This window comes from Canis lupus, chromosome 34, assembly GCF_011100685.1.
Source record: "Canis lupus familiaris isolate Mischka breed German Shepherd chromosome 34, alternate assembly UU_Cfam_GSD_1.0, whole genome shotgun sequence".
NCBI classification, from domain to species: Eukaryota; Metazoa; Chordata; class Mammalia; order Carnivora; family Canidae; genus Canis; species Canis lupus.
In genome coordinates, this window is record NC_049255.1 from 19,694,380 (window position 1) to 19,708,866 (window position 14,487).

At 44.2% G+C, this 14,487-nt stretch overlaps 1 protein-coding gene across 6 annotated transcripts in view; it reads left to right on the top strand.

Annotated features, from left to right (window-relative positions):
• The window catches only part of ST6GAL1 (ST6 beta-galactoside alpha-2,6-sialyltransferase 1), a 121,261-nt gene that overhangs the window by 50,876 nt on the left and 55,898 nt on the right, over nucleotides 1-14,487 (top strand). Inside the window, exon 1 of one of the 6 annotated variants that reach the window (XM_038583654.1) lies at nucleotides 5,582-5,719. The exons of the other annotated variants lie outside the window; for them this stretch is intronic. The gene's annotated coding sequence lies outside the window, so the exon portion shown is untranslated. Of the gene's footprint in view, nucleotides 1-5,581; nucleotides 5,720-14,487 lie in introns of those variants that run through there. 6 annotated transcript variants of the gene reach the window in all.

A 14,487-nucleotide genomic window follows, 5' to 3' on the forward strand; every position in this document is an offset into this window, starting at 1 on the left:
GGTCCACAGGCTAAGAGAGGGACTAAGTGTGAAAGAAAGAATGCACCAGAATAAATGTGAGCTCCAAATACCGAAGGTACCAGTAAGGCAGCCCAGCTGGGTGTGGCTAGACAGGAGGGCTTGGAAAAAAGGCGAGTGAGCTTGATTTCAGTAGTACTCAACTGAGAGTCATTAGCATAAGACTGCTAAAAACTAACCAGAAATTTTTAACATTTGCATTGGTATAGTCAGCTTCCTGTTCTATACTAGTTGGGTCACACCTGGAAGTTGTTGAGTTCTAGTCAGAGTGATGTGAACAAATGAGAATGAGTCCAAAGATGAGTAAGTGGAAAGGTGAAGAGTTCAGAGGCCATGTTATTGAAGGAATGGCTCAAAGAAGGGGAATCTTTAGCCTGAATAAGAGAAGGTTTAGGGGAGTGTAACGGTCTTAAAGGATTGGCCTATGGAAAAAAGAACAGACATGTGTTTTCCTCTAGAGAGTAGAATTAGAAGCAGGTGGAAGGTAAGGGGTACGGGGAGGACTGCAGTCCAATGTAAGTAAAAGGTTTTTCAGAATTAATGTTTGGCTACCTGTGGCTGGGCTGCCTTGGAAGAAGAGATTATCATTATTACATTATTATCATTATTACAGGTACGGACGAAGGTGCTCACTGACCAGGCATTTGTTGTTGCTATTGAGGGGGGAGTTCGTTCATCAGGGGGCAGGTTGGCCAACCTGACTGTCCACTGAGGTCATTTCTAATTGTGATGGTGTGCGGTAGGCCACAGAGAACATTTAGGCCCTGTGCACTATGTTCCTAATGGTGATGATTTGATAGGAAGCGGTAGTGCAGAATGCTTGAGCTTTTGATGAAGAGCTAACGACTGAAGTCTTCCTGTACGTATTCGACTTTCTCTGTGATGAATAAAAGTTGGAATCCCCAAATGCTCATCAGGTAGCATTTGCTATTGGAAAAATAGTGGCATGACGGCAGGGTTCTTCTCACATAGGATCTCAGGCACCGTCAGGATCTCCTGGATGTCCTTCCAGTACTGTTCTAGGTGTCCACATCCTACACCTCCTTCCAGGTCCAGCCTTATTTCTTCACAGGAAACCTTTCCCTTCCCTACCCTTACTTGTAGGGGTGATCTTTCCTCTGTGTGCTCTAAACATGGGCTTTGGAGTTGGGTTTGAATTCTAGCCTTGATCTAGCTGGATGCATGACCTTGGGCAAGGGTCTTCCTATAAAGATATTCATCTATGAATGTGGGTGACTTGCATTTACTTTACAATAATTGGAGAGAGACAAACTGCCTCACGTAGCACCTGGCACATAATTCATGTTAAGTCAGTGGTGTTGGTATTTATGATGCTGTAGTTTTTTAAAGATTTTTTTTATTTACTAGAGAGAGAGTATATGTGGATGGGGGAAGGGGCAGAGGAAGAGAGAGAATCTTACTTAAGTAGACTCCACACTGAGCATGGAACCCAACACAGGGCTCGATCCCCAGGATCCCGAGATGATGACCTGAGCTGAAATCAAGAGTCAGCTGCCCAACCCACTGAACCACCCAGGCGCCCCTATGATGATGTATTGATTGGCATCAGGATTGACCGCTGTGTTCAACTACCCCGTGAGTGGCTACCTGGAATGAAGAACCAAGTCCCTCTCTGTTAAACCAGTCCTTTCCTCTAAAAATTCCAATTAATAATACAGACCAGGTTCTGGCTTTATCTGGCACCAGCTGACTCAGGTACTTGAGCCAGCGAGTTCTCCATCACTGCCCGTCATGGTTGCCTGCCTCGCTACCTTCTCCGCCCTTGCTTTTACGTCATCTGCAAATATCTGGGCAGAGTTTCACAGTCTTGGTATGAATCTTCATGCCAGGCTCCTACCCCGTGCACCTGGTGGTAACTGACTTTTTTTTCTCGTGTGATCTAGACCTTTCCATCGAAACTGTTAGTTTATAATACGGGGGAGGCAGGTTGAATGCGGTCAGTTGCCCTCTCCTGGACTTGTTTTGATTTGGCTTTTCAGTCAGGCCCGACCTCTATTTTTCTCTTAGGCAGAGTGTGATTCTTCTATAGGTAAATCATTCACAGTTCTTGCATTCAGAGTCTGCAGAAGTCATTGCCCAGGACCCAGCCTGGACCTAGCAGCGTGGTAGAAAAGTCTGGAATGGTTTCTGTGCTCCAGAAGGTCACACCCTAGTGGAGGAGATGGACAGAGAAACTGTGAGAGGGATGCTGTGGGACACAATGGGGGGGGGGGGCTCCTAACTCAGACTGGGGAGCAGGGAGACATGGCTTCTGTTCTCAGTTGCCTCATATTCAACAGGCTCTTTACATCAGACCCACTGGTTCTTCCCACATGCTAAGTCAAAGAAAACCTTCAAGTCCTCTCTGGGGTGCCCTGATAGAGACTTAAGGATTATGTCATCTGGCCTCCCCAGGTCTCACCTGTGAAGATGTGTGTTCTTGTGACCCGGCTCCCTTGGAAGCAGGAGTTACTTGCCTGATGGCCTCATCCCATACTGGACAGGGGTATGAGCTGCTCTGGGCCTTCTGTGATGATCCATACTCAACTTGCTGCCTTTGTTCCCATGATTCCACTGCTCCCAGGGCTGGGGGACATTGAATTTATGGGAAGAAGTGAATTCCACTGAGTCACGGAGCTTGGCCTCTTACTCATAATAGAAGCCAGAGGGGGCTTCCATCCCTAGCCACCTCCCCTTCCTCCTGAGGACAGAGGGTGGCCTGCCCATAATCTTTTAGGGTATCTGTGCTTCCCACCCTTTGAGAGGCCTGTGGGTATCATCTCCCTCATCTCCAGCTGACCACTGATATGGCCAAATTGACTCTGAGGGCAGGAATCTTGTTCCTCAAACTGAACCCTTTAGATTCTGTTCTGGCACCTGAGAACAGTTTCGGTATCTTTTAAAATTGTAAATATAGTACCTGACCATGATCGGAAAAAAACCCCACAACAAATATTTGGGGCCTACTTTGTGAAAATGCAGAGGCAAATTAGGCATGGTCCTTGCCCTTAAAGTACCCACAGTCCACTATTATTCTCTGTTGGATGGTTCTCACTGCTGGTCAGTACTTGTGAGACAAGTCCTTTACTAGCCCCTCCAAAACCACCCATTCCTTCTAATCTGGGTATGGCAGAGGATAGGCTCCTGTGGCAGCAGATGACTGTTTGGCTGCCTACCCACTCCCCACAATGCCTGGAGCTACCTATGGCCTGGGATGGTGACTTGAATGTCCATGTACCCCACAACCCTTCGCCAGGGATGGGCACTTCCCTTTGTAGGCACTTGATAAACTCCTGCATGAGGAATTGCAGTAGCAAGTACATAAAGGGATCTATTCTGGGGTCAGACTCCCTGTGGGGTGCCTAAGTCACCACTTGGCTGGCCTTTAGGACAGAGCATGCCCTTTGTCAGTTCACTTCCGTGAATGGCCAGTCTGACTCACTATTAAGTGGCCATGACAACCGAATGGATTTGAAGTTTAAAGAAAAAAAATCCTCCTAAGGAACATCTTATTTTGAGGGAGTGGGGGATGGGATCCTGGGATCACTTGAATATCTGTCATTCCAAACGGAAGAGTTATTTCCTGTTCTGTTCTCTCAAGTGTGTCAGGTGGATCCATCATAATGGCAGCCAGAGAAATCAGAAGTGAGACAGAATGGGACTGGAAATGTGCAGAAGTCATCCTGTGGATCGCAGAGTAGGGTTTTCTCCACTTTTCAGTTGGACGACTCAACAGGATTTTGCTTTTGTTTTTGTTTTTTCGTTTTTAGGTGTTTTAGAAAATAAAGGGGTCTAGTTAAAGTAACTGTGCTCAAAGGCCTCATGTAGCACTGTGCTAGAAGGGGCTGGGCTGGGGAGCAAGACTTGCATCTTGGTTATGTCCCCTTCTCGCTGTCTGTGGCCTTTGGGAAATCACTCACTCACTCTGAGCTTCAGCTTCCTCACCTGTGAAATAACCCACCTACAGAGTTATTCAGAAGATTTAAGATTAAATGGAAAGCCCCGCACCTAGACTAAGGGCTTCAGGGACGCTCAGGAGGATGATAGTGACATGCTAATCACAATAACGGAATGCTAGGCTCTCTGCTTGCCCTGCTGCTGCCTCACCAGGGACTGTCTGCGTCACCCAAACACTGCATGGCTCCCTACTGTCTGTATCTTTCTGTGTGTTCAGATGTGATTATCTTCTCCCCAGTAGCAGTTCTAATGCTGGCGGCAGCCTCAGAGAAGTGACATACAGCATGGAGACTGGCATGTCATTAACTCCATCCACTTAGCACATTCATAAAAAGGCGGTAGGGGGAGGGATTCAAGAAGAAAGAATAATTGAAATAGTGCCCACCATTCTGATAGCCACTCAGTCATATTCCGGTCCGGCCGGCACAAGGGCAGGGTCGGGAGCGCGACTCTAACTTCCTCTCCGGCTCTGTTAGGCTGAGCATCTTCTCGCAGGGTCTGATCCCAGCATTTGTGTCTTTTGTGCTACCTGGAGCTAAAGTCAAGATAATTATTTCTTCTGTTACCCAGAGGAAAGATTGTAATCTGCTCCAGGGCAGGATGAGAACCCAGCAGAGTTGGGTTCATGGAAGGAACTTTTGTGTGAGCATTCGGGGCTGTATCAGACTGTGTGTTCTGTAGCAGACTGTGTTCTATTCTATGGGTGATTTAAGGTAGGAGGACTTTTCATTCAACTTTCCTTTACTGCACGTGCTTATCCATACCAGATGAGATCTTATTTTGCCTGACTTCTCATACAGCCACTTATTTTTTCATTTTTGTCTGTATACATAAATGTTTCAGTGTATGTTTAAAAGATCCTAGGGACTTTTGGAGGGCATCTGGCTGGCTCAGTTGGTAGAGACTGGGACTCTTGATTTCAGGGTCATGAGTTTGAGCCCCATATTAGCTGTAGAGATTATTTTATTTTATTAATTAATTTTTAAAATATTTCATTCACTTGTGAGAGACAGAGAGAGGCACAGACATAGGCAGAGGGAGAAGCAGGCTCCCTGCGGGAAACCTGATGCAGGACTTGATCCCAGAACCCCAGGATCATGACTTAAGCCGAAGGGAGATGCTCAGCCACTGAGCCACCCAGGTGTCCCTGGAGAGATTACTGTGAAGAAAAAAAAAAAAAAAAAAAAAAAGGCTGTTTTTTCCAATCAGGATTCAATTACAGTCCTTACGTTGTCATAGGTTGATCTGACTTTTAGAATTCTTAGAATGCTTGTAATCAGTAGTTTCCCAAGGGAGGAGGATTTTCGGCCCTGGTACTGATTTTGTAGCTAGCCATTGGTAAGGCATGGCTTTATTCTCCATATAAGCAGAGGTGGACACAGATGCCTCCCCTTCACGGTGCTTATCTGCTCTCACTGCTCAACCCTCCCTCTTAGAATCACCCACTTCCTGATCTTTCATCTTTTCATTCTTAAACAAAAATATGATCATTTGAGATTATTTTACTTCTTTATATGTTTGAAGACCAAGCTGAAGGACAAGTTCAGCTTCAGAAATTTCACCTTTAGATCTTCAGCCAAGAAGCCTTCTGTGTTTGCTTTAACTGGACCATGCAAGTGGAACACTGTGTTTTTTGATAGAGCTTGCTGCCTAACTTTCCTAGAAATAATCTGGATCCTATTTGGGAACCAGGAAGAAACACTTGAGCACGTAGAGAAGCCCACCCAGCCACGCACATGATGGGGTAAGTTTGTGCTTCTCACGCCTGTTGGCCTTGGGAGGAGGTAGATGGAGCATAGATGGTGAGGAGGTATTTCCTGGCTAAAAATAGGAACAGGATGTTTTGAGACAGGGGCTTTTGCTCCCATAAGGCTCTGTGCACAACGCTGCAGTTAATGCAGTTACCACAGGTGGTAGTTCAGCTCATAATGGCAGGTTTTGCACATGTCCCTAAGTGGACTGCAGGGTGAGCTAGGAGAAGCTGAAGTAGCAAAGTCAGAAAGGCAGTCATGTTCCGTCTGCAGGAAGGACCTTTCAACCAGGGACCTCTCGTGATAAGATTTATATTGTTAGGTGGCCCGTTGTACATCACATGCCAGTGTTTACCTTGGATTGAGGGCCGCAGCATTCCATGCTCATTCAGGCTTTCATACTGTTCTGTTTTGTGCATGTCAGAGTCCTTCCTGTTGGCCGTTGCCTACCTCTCCCTGCCACCACACTTCTCTGCTTCTCCCAGGTAGGGAGCATGCTGCTCTTGGCCCCTGGTGCACTTACATGTATTCAGTTCCTCTGTTACAAGCACGTCCCATGCTGTGTTGTCAGGTTTCTTGCCAGACCCCCCCTACCACTAAGCTTAATGCCTGGTACATAAGGGCACACCCCATTTGTGTGGAGGTTTGAGGGGTCTGCCTGTAGCACTCTGCGTTGGTTATGTTGGGGGACTTGTGAGGAGGAGGAGGTGTGTTCTTGGGGATACTTGTTTTTAGAGACAGGAGATGTGGAAAATAGGTAAGTAATAGTATAAGATGGAAGGCAGAGAATATCAGAGGAGGTGGGTATGGCCACCCCACCTCCTTGCTGCTGTGCAAATCATACTACTTAATCTTTACCTCTACAGTCCTTGACAGTTTATCGAGCACCTTCCACCTGCAATCTCTCATGCCATGAACATGATATCATTACCCTCTGTTTTGTAAATGACAAAACTGTGGCTCAGTGGAGTGAAATGGCATGCTAAGGGCTACTTAATTAGTGATGGTAGAGCTAGGACCGCAGTGCAGTTTTCTGATACTAAGGTTAGTTTCCTTTCTCCTTTTTGTCACTTGTCTCAGGTTGGTAACCTGGGACCTGAGGAGGAGAAAGGACTCCACCTGGAACCACAGATGTAATTAATGACTTGATACAGGTGTGAGCCAGGTGTGAGCTTCTATGTGGCCAGTGAGTGGGGAGGGAGAAGTAGGGAGAGCACAAACATCGAACAGTGTTCAGTGGAAATAGAAAGCAAGACACAAGCTCGGGCTGTGTTTATAATTTTAAATTTGATAATAGTCACATTACAAAAGTAAAAATAGAAGATGGAGTTAAGGGGCACCTGGGTAGCTCAGTTGGTTAAGCGTCTGCCTTCAGCTCAGGTCATAATCCCAGGGTCTCGGGATCGAGCCCCATGTTGAGTTCCCTGCTTGGCATGGAGTCTGTTTCTCCCTCTCCTTCTGCTGTTCCTCCTTCTGTGCTCTGTCTCTGTCAAATAGATAATAAAATCTTAAAAACAAAAAAAGTTAACCATTTAAAAAAAAGATGGTTGATTTTAATATATTTTATTTAACCCAGTATCTACAAAATATTATTTTATTATGCAATTGACATTAAAGTTATCAGTCCAACATTCTTACATTCTGTTTTTCTGTGTAATTTAAATTTATAAAGTATCTCAGTATGGATTAGTCACACTGCTAGGGCTCCATGGCCGCCTGTGGCTAGTGACTCCTGTACCAGGTGAAGTTGGGTTGTATGGATTTTATATATTTCAACCATTACATGAAGCATTTATTATCATATTGCCTAATGGCTTAGGAAATGAAGACCAGAGAGGTTACGTAACTTGCCTGAGATCACAAAGCTGGAAAGTGAGAGCTGGTTTGTGACCCAGGTCTGTCCCTCCTCTTCCCCTGTGCTTGATCTGAGCCTGGAAGGATGGTGGAATTGAATAGGTGGAAATGAGCAATGGCCTTGAGGTTGTGATATTACCCCCGAGGGTGTGACTTGCTGCTGGTGTTGATACTACTGTGTGCAGTGGACAAGGGGCGGGGTGTCTGGGGACAGAGCAGGGGTAGCTAGTTTCCAAACCATTGTTAGACTTTGTTAACCATTGTTAGACTTTTGAGGATGTGGCTGAGGGATCACAGGAGAGTGAAGAGAAGGCTTGTCTTCAAATGTCAGAGCAGAAGTTAAGGGAGCCCGTTCACTATGTGGTGAGCCTGTTATATATGTGAAGGTTCAGGTTATAACTCGCAGAGAGAACTCAGCCAGGGCCAGGTTGTAAGGGCCAAGTACACATGTTTGCCCTCCCTATGCTAAGGCAGGAGAGCCTACAGTTTGTCTGAGTTTTATCCCTTTCCTAGAAGATGATAGTTTCCTGGAGGGGAAACTGGCTTAGGTGGACCATGTGCCTGCCCCTTGGGCAACCAAGTGGGTTCTAAATTTGTTTTTCTTGTTTTATTCACAAACATCACAATAGCAATAACAATAAACTCTTTAAATTCCTGGCATTCTGGCCCATTAGTGTTCATTTTACAACGTTCTCTTGCAATCATCTATTTTTCCATTTGTGGTGGGGGGCAAAAAGGTTTTTGCTAGAATTATAATTTTAGCGTGGATGGAGTTTATTTTGTTTCTGCCTTTACCATAAACATTTTTCTATTTTTATAGTGTGTGTGCTATGTTAATGGCCTCAGAGGATATCACTGAATTCTACATATAATTTCTTTGTTTCTATGGATGGATGTTTAGATGGTTTCAAAATTGACATGGTTAATACTCCAGTCTACGACCTCATGCCTAGGTTTCTTTTCTATCTTTTGTAATTAGATTATAAAATCAGGTCACTAAGATTTATAAATATATTTATGAATTACTTTAATTACTTTTAAACATAATTTAATTACATTTAAATGGGATATAATTAAATATAATTGTATTTATAAGCAATATGCAATTATAATTATACATTAAAAACTAATTTTTAAAGATTTATTTATTTATTTGAGAGAAAGTGAGTGCAAATACAAGCAGGAAGGGGTAAAGAGGGAGGGAGAGAGAGAATTTCACACTGAGTGCGGATCCTGATGCGGGGTTTGATCCCAGGACTCTGAAATCATGACCTGAGCCAAAACCAAGAGTCAGACCCTTAACTGGCTGCATCCCTAAAAGGTGTCCCTAAATCTTCTAGGTGTCCTTAAAATTATTTCTTTATAATAAAAACCCCAGCCTTTGAATTCTAAGCCAGAAAGCTACAAACATTTTAAAATGTGTTGGTTGTTCTGAGATCTTGCTTTCATTTTCTTGATGTATTGCTTCTGCTGTTGACCCCTGCCAGCTTTATTGAGATATAATTGACATACAGCACTGTATAATAAATTTAAGGTAGACAGTACATACTTCCACTTTCCCAGCATCAAGTGTTAATGCGAGCTCACCGTTTTTGTCACAAAAATCACGAGATTCAAAGTTTTGCTAAACTTAACAAAGGTAAAGATATGCCAAGTGTTTGTGTGTACTTACTTCCTCATATACCTCTTGGGACATCACTGATGTCACCATCCAGAGGAATGGGTGAGGCCACCATCAGTGTTGGGGTGCCTTCCTAGAGGAAGGGTGGTTCAACAGTTCCTTACCTGATGGTGAGGGCCAAGCCCCAATACCCACTGCCTTCAAGTCTGGGCATAGCACTCCCCGAAATTCAGCCTCAGTTTCCCACAGTGGCACAAAAGGAGAATAGAACTCCATCCTGAACTGAACACAGCCCGCATGAAAGGGATGACTTTCCCACTTCCTTCCACATTTCCTATTGCATGTGGATCTGTCCCAGGCTTTGGAGGCAGAGAGATGTGTGGTGGTGGGCATGTGATTTAGTCTCTCGTTGGCTCATTTTTCATCTAAAATGAGAACAACGGCAGTCTCCTTGTGAGGTCTCCAGGAGGGTGAAATGTGTTCATCCTTGAAAAGTAGAAAGAACAGTGCTTGGCACATAATTAGTACTCCATGAAGCTTATAAATGTGGGTCTGAATCTCAGTCCCAACACTTCCTAGATGCTACTTTGTGCAAATCTCTTAACCTTTCTCTTCTTGAGCTTCCTCTTCTGTAAAATGGGATTATAACACCTGCCTCACAAAGGTGCTAGGGGGTTTTAGTGAGATGGTGTGTAGCACAGAGCGCTGCACATCAAAGGGAGCCGAAAGTGAAACATTGTTATTATTATTATTTTTAAGATTTTACGTATTTATTTGACATAGAGGACAAGCAGGGGGAGCAGCAGGCAGAGGGAGAAGCAGACTCTCCACTGAGCAAGGAACCTTATACAGGCTCGATCGCAGGACCCTGGGATCACAACCTGAACCAAAGGCAGACACCCAACTGACTGAACCACCCAGGCGACCCAAAATATTGTCTTTAAAAATTTTTATTTTCTACTCTACAGAAGGGAGAGCTTTGTCCCTTTACACTGGTCTAAGCAGCACTTCTATTGTAATGAGCTCTTAGGTTTTGATCATTCTTGTTACGGTGTATTTGTATGTCTCTATGTTGTAGGTTTGAGGCCATCCTGAAACAAAGAGGGAAGCAAAGCAACATTTTCGTGTCCCTGAAGCTGTTGACAGGTTTTAGTGAAATCTTGTTTTGAAGGTTAGTAAGTGCATAATTTCACAGAGAGAGGGTGATATTTCATATACTTAGTAATTTAGTGGCTTCTCCTCCCAGTTGGCATCAAAAGAAACTGGCAGGTGTATGGAAGGTATCACGTGTTTCATTATGCTCCGATGATATTTGTCTGAATGAAGAGATAAAGGGCACAATCTTTTGGAAATGCAAAGAAAGAATGGAAGAGGCACTAGAGCACAGCCTACCCATCCCCTCCTCCTGTCTCTCCAGCTCGTCCTCATCTTCCTGTTGGAGATGAGGTGTCTCCCCGAGGCTGCCTCCCCGGACCATCTGGACTGGATGACTGGCCTTTCTCTATGGTGGCATACTGGACCACTGTGGTTCTCTCGTACCAGTCTTTCTCCCTCCGGAGGCAGAGACCTGCCGTAGTCACCCATGTATCCTTCTTACCTAGCCCGGGGCCTGAACAGCATAGGACTCCATAAGTGTGTTGGCTTAATGGATGAACTTGCAGAAATCTGCCCATGATGCTAGAAGGTACATGCTAGAAGGACAATGACAGGTGGATTTGCAAAAGAAAGGCAAGTGGAAGGTAAATGCCATTTTCTGCATGGGCAGAGGATGAATGAAAACCATAGTGTTTGTTTGGAAAACACGTAGGACATCCCTTTGCTTCTGCTGCCCTTGTACCTTGTGAGACATTGTCTGTCCTCTCATCCCAGCTGTTTCTTATCCCTAAGCATCCTCTTTCTTTCAGCCTCTCACCAGTTCCCAACTGTGCCATCAACCTGTGCCTAAGATTTGGGGTGAGGATAGTTCTGTGGCATGTTCATGTCTAATTTGTTAGCCTCCCTGTGTTATGGGAAAAACCTGAACTCTGGGTGTGTTACAGAAAGGATGAATATTTCCTTTAATCCTCATGCCTTGTGAGTTAGACAAGAGCCAGAGAGAGCCTCACTGGCTTTCCTTGAACAGCAGTAACTGGTGGAAGGTGTAGGAATAAGTTGGTGTGAAATGCACTTTGCTCTAGAAATGTTGGCTGTGGGGCCTCTGGTTTGTCACTGCTCACCTGGGAAGTCCAACCTACCTTAACAATCGTCTTCTCTACTGAACACATATTGTATGCTGAGCAGTGTACTGGGAGCTTCACAGATATCATCTCAGATACTCACATTTAAGGACCAACGTGAATCCCCTACATCTTCCAGGAAGCCCGGCCAGACTGAAGTCAGCAGCATGACACAGTGCTAAGAGGAGGATTTGAGAGGGAGCCAAGAAGTTGGAGTTCTAGTTTGGCTCTGTTGGAAACCAGTGATGTGGCCTTCTCTCTGCCAGTGGTCCTGCTTTCTTATGTATGAAAATGGGATGGGGAGAAGCAATCAGATTTCTCAGTTCCCCATTTCGTGTCCTCAATGTATCTACTCCAACCCAACCTGCTCTCTTCTTTGCCTGAGTTATTTTAGATTGCAGGTCAGAATTACATCTTTTAGTAGTGCTATGTGCTCTGAGTGAGTCTTATCTCCTAGCGATACTCTGATCTTCCTGTGACAAAGACTTTATCTTGTTCTCTTAAATGCTTAACTCTGGGCCTACCACATTGGTGAAATATGATTCTGTTACCCTTGCGTGAGGCCTTGGCACATCTTGGGTATGTGTTGTCCTGAGACGGTTGTTTCTGGGCCTCTTCAGTCTTTCTCACGTTATGAACTGAGGTTAAGTTGTCAGGGCCACTTTCAAATAAATTGGATTTTAAATGTGATGAACTTCTACTTAACCATTGTTTTTCCGCTGGTTGGTTAGTGCCTTTTGTGTCCTAAGACATCTTTGCCTGCTCCAAGTTCATGAAGATACTCTCCTATATTTGCTTCTAGAAGTGTTATCGTTTGAACTTTCACACACAGGTTTAAGATCCTTCTCAAATTAATTGTATGGATAAAGTGAAGTAGAGGTCAAAGGTCATTTTTTTTTTTTTTCCTGTGTTGATATCCAGACATTTTGGAACAGTTTATTAAGAAGATTTTTCTTTCTCCATTGAATTTCATTGGTACCGCTGTAAAAAATTGATACTGTATATGTGTGGGCCTATTTAGGGATTTTGTGGTTTTTTTCCTTGATCTACTTGTTTGTCCCTACACCAATTACACAGTGTCTTGATTACTTTGGTTTTATAATAAATTGTTAATATAAGTCCTTTAACTTTGTTCTTCTAATATTGCTTTTGCTATTCTAGGTCCTTTGTATTTCCTTATAAATTTTAGACTTAGCTTGTTAGTGTCTACAAAATAACTGGGAATTTTGACTAAGAATGCATTGAGGCTGTATCAATGTGGAAGAGTTCTCCAGAGAGGTAGAACTTCCTCTCTCACACACACACATGCACATGTGTGCGTGCACAGACACAGTGTATTCTATTTTTAGAAAGCTGGTAGTGGGGATCCCTGGGTGGCTCAGCGGTTTGGCGCCTGCCTTTGGCCCAGGGTGCGATCCTGGAGTCCCGAGATTGAGTTCCGCGTCGGGCTCCCAGCATGGAGCCTGCTTTTCCCTCCTCCTGTGTCTCTGCCTCTCTCTCTCTATCATGAATAAATAAATACATCTTTAAAAAAAAAAAAAAGAAAGCTGGTAGTGATGCTCTGAGTTGATTTTTGAGACCAATAATGTAAAATACATATTTTTAAAATTTATTTGACATAGACAGAGTGCAAAAGCACAAGCAGGGGGAGCACGAGAGGGAGAAGCAGCAGGGAGCCCCATGCAAGGCTGGATCCCAAGAATCCAGGATCATGGCCTGAGTTGGAGGCAGTTGCTTAACCAACTGAGTCACCCAGGAGCCCCTGTAATGTGCATATTTTTGATAAACACTGGTGCAGTTAAGGAGAGAAGGACCTATAAAATAAGTGATTACCATCTACTGGAAAGTGCCACCAAGATGTGTACAGAGAGCTCTAGGACACAAGGGTAGAGAGCCAAACCAAGGAGTGTCCTGGAGAGTCTGGGAAAGCCTCCCAGAAGTCCTTGAAGAGTTGGCATAGAAAAGGAAGCATTTAACATATTTGACAAGAGGGTTGGGAGAGGTATTTGAGCTTGAGGATGACAGCAGTGGTGCGAGTGGGAAATGGTGAGGTAGGATGGGTGTACTCTAGTTAATTTAGTCCAGATGAAATGTGAGGGCTGAGGGAGTGGCAGAAGGTGAGGTTACAGATAACAACAGAAGGAACAAAAATCATAAAAGCTCCCCTGCAACAGTCTAAAAAAAAGTTCACATTTTATCTCTACCCTGTGTGGTCATGATTTCGAACAGAACAACCAGACCCAAAGGAGACCCAGTTCTGGAAGCCAGATCTTCTAACCCACTGATGCAGTTATCCTTCCATTCATGTGGCTTCTCAGAAGATCTACCCAGACACATAAATTGTGCTCTTTGAACCATTTACCGAAGTGAAAATGCTAGTCCCTTACAGGACATTGTACAAGGTGGAGAGTGAGCTCACTCCATCTGTTTTTCCTCATTCCCTGTGTAGGCTTGCCTCATCTGCCAGGCAAAGTCATGGGAACCTGTGAGAGAGTGATAACCTCCTACATCTCCAACATGGCATTATTCTAGATGCCTTCTGACTATTGACCCAATGAATCTTCACAACAGTTCTTTGTGATGTTATTATTTCCATTCCATAGATAAGGAAACTGAGGTACCTAGAATTAAGTGACCTACCTAAAGTCACACATCAAGCAATTAGCAAAGCTGCGTTTTAGGTGAAATCTCTTCTCCTAATCACCACAAGGCTTCTTGTTTGGGTTCAATTTCATCTCTGCTGTGTCCTCAAACCTGGACCTTTGAACAGAGATGTTCATAAAAAGATTTGGCTTTGAGTCTCAATATTGCCAAATCTGATTCTTCCCTAATATAGAGGAAAAGGAAAAGTTTTTCTAGCTAGGAGAAAAAGGATGGCTTCTGGAAGGAGATGGTGTTTTGATGGAGCTTTGGAGAGATGAGTGAAATTTTGCAAAGTAAAAATTGCTGAGAAGGAAGGGCAGCAGTGCCAGCCAAGATGATGTCATTCAACTTTGACCTCCTTCTGTTTACAACTAAAAAACTGGACAGAATGCAAAAGTAACTATTGCAAGAGCCCCAGGAAGTGATA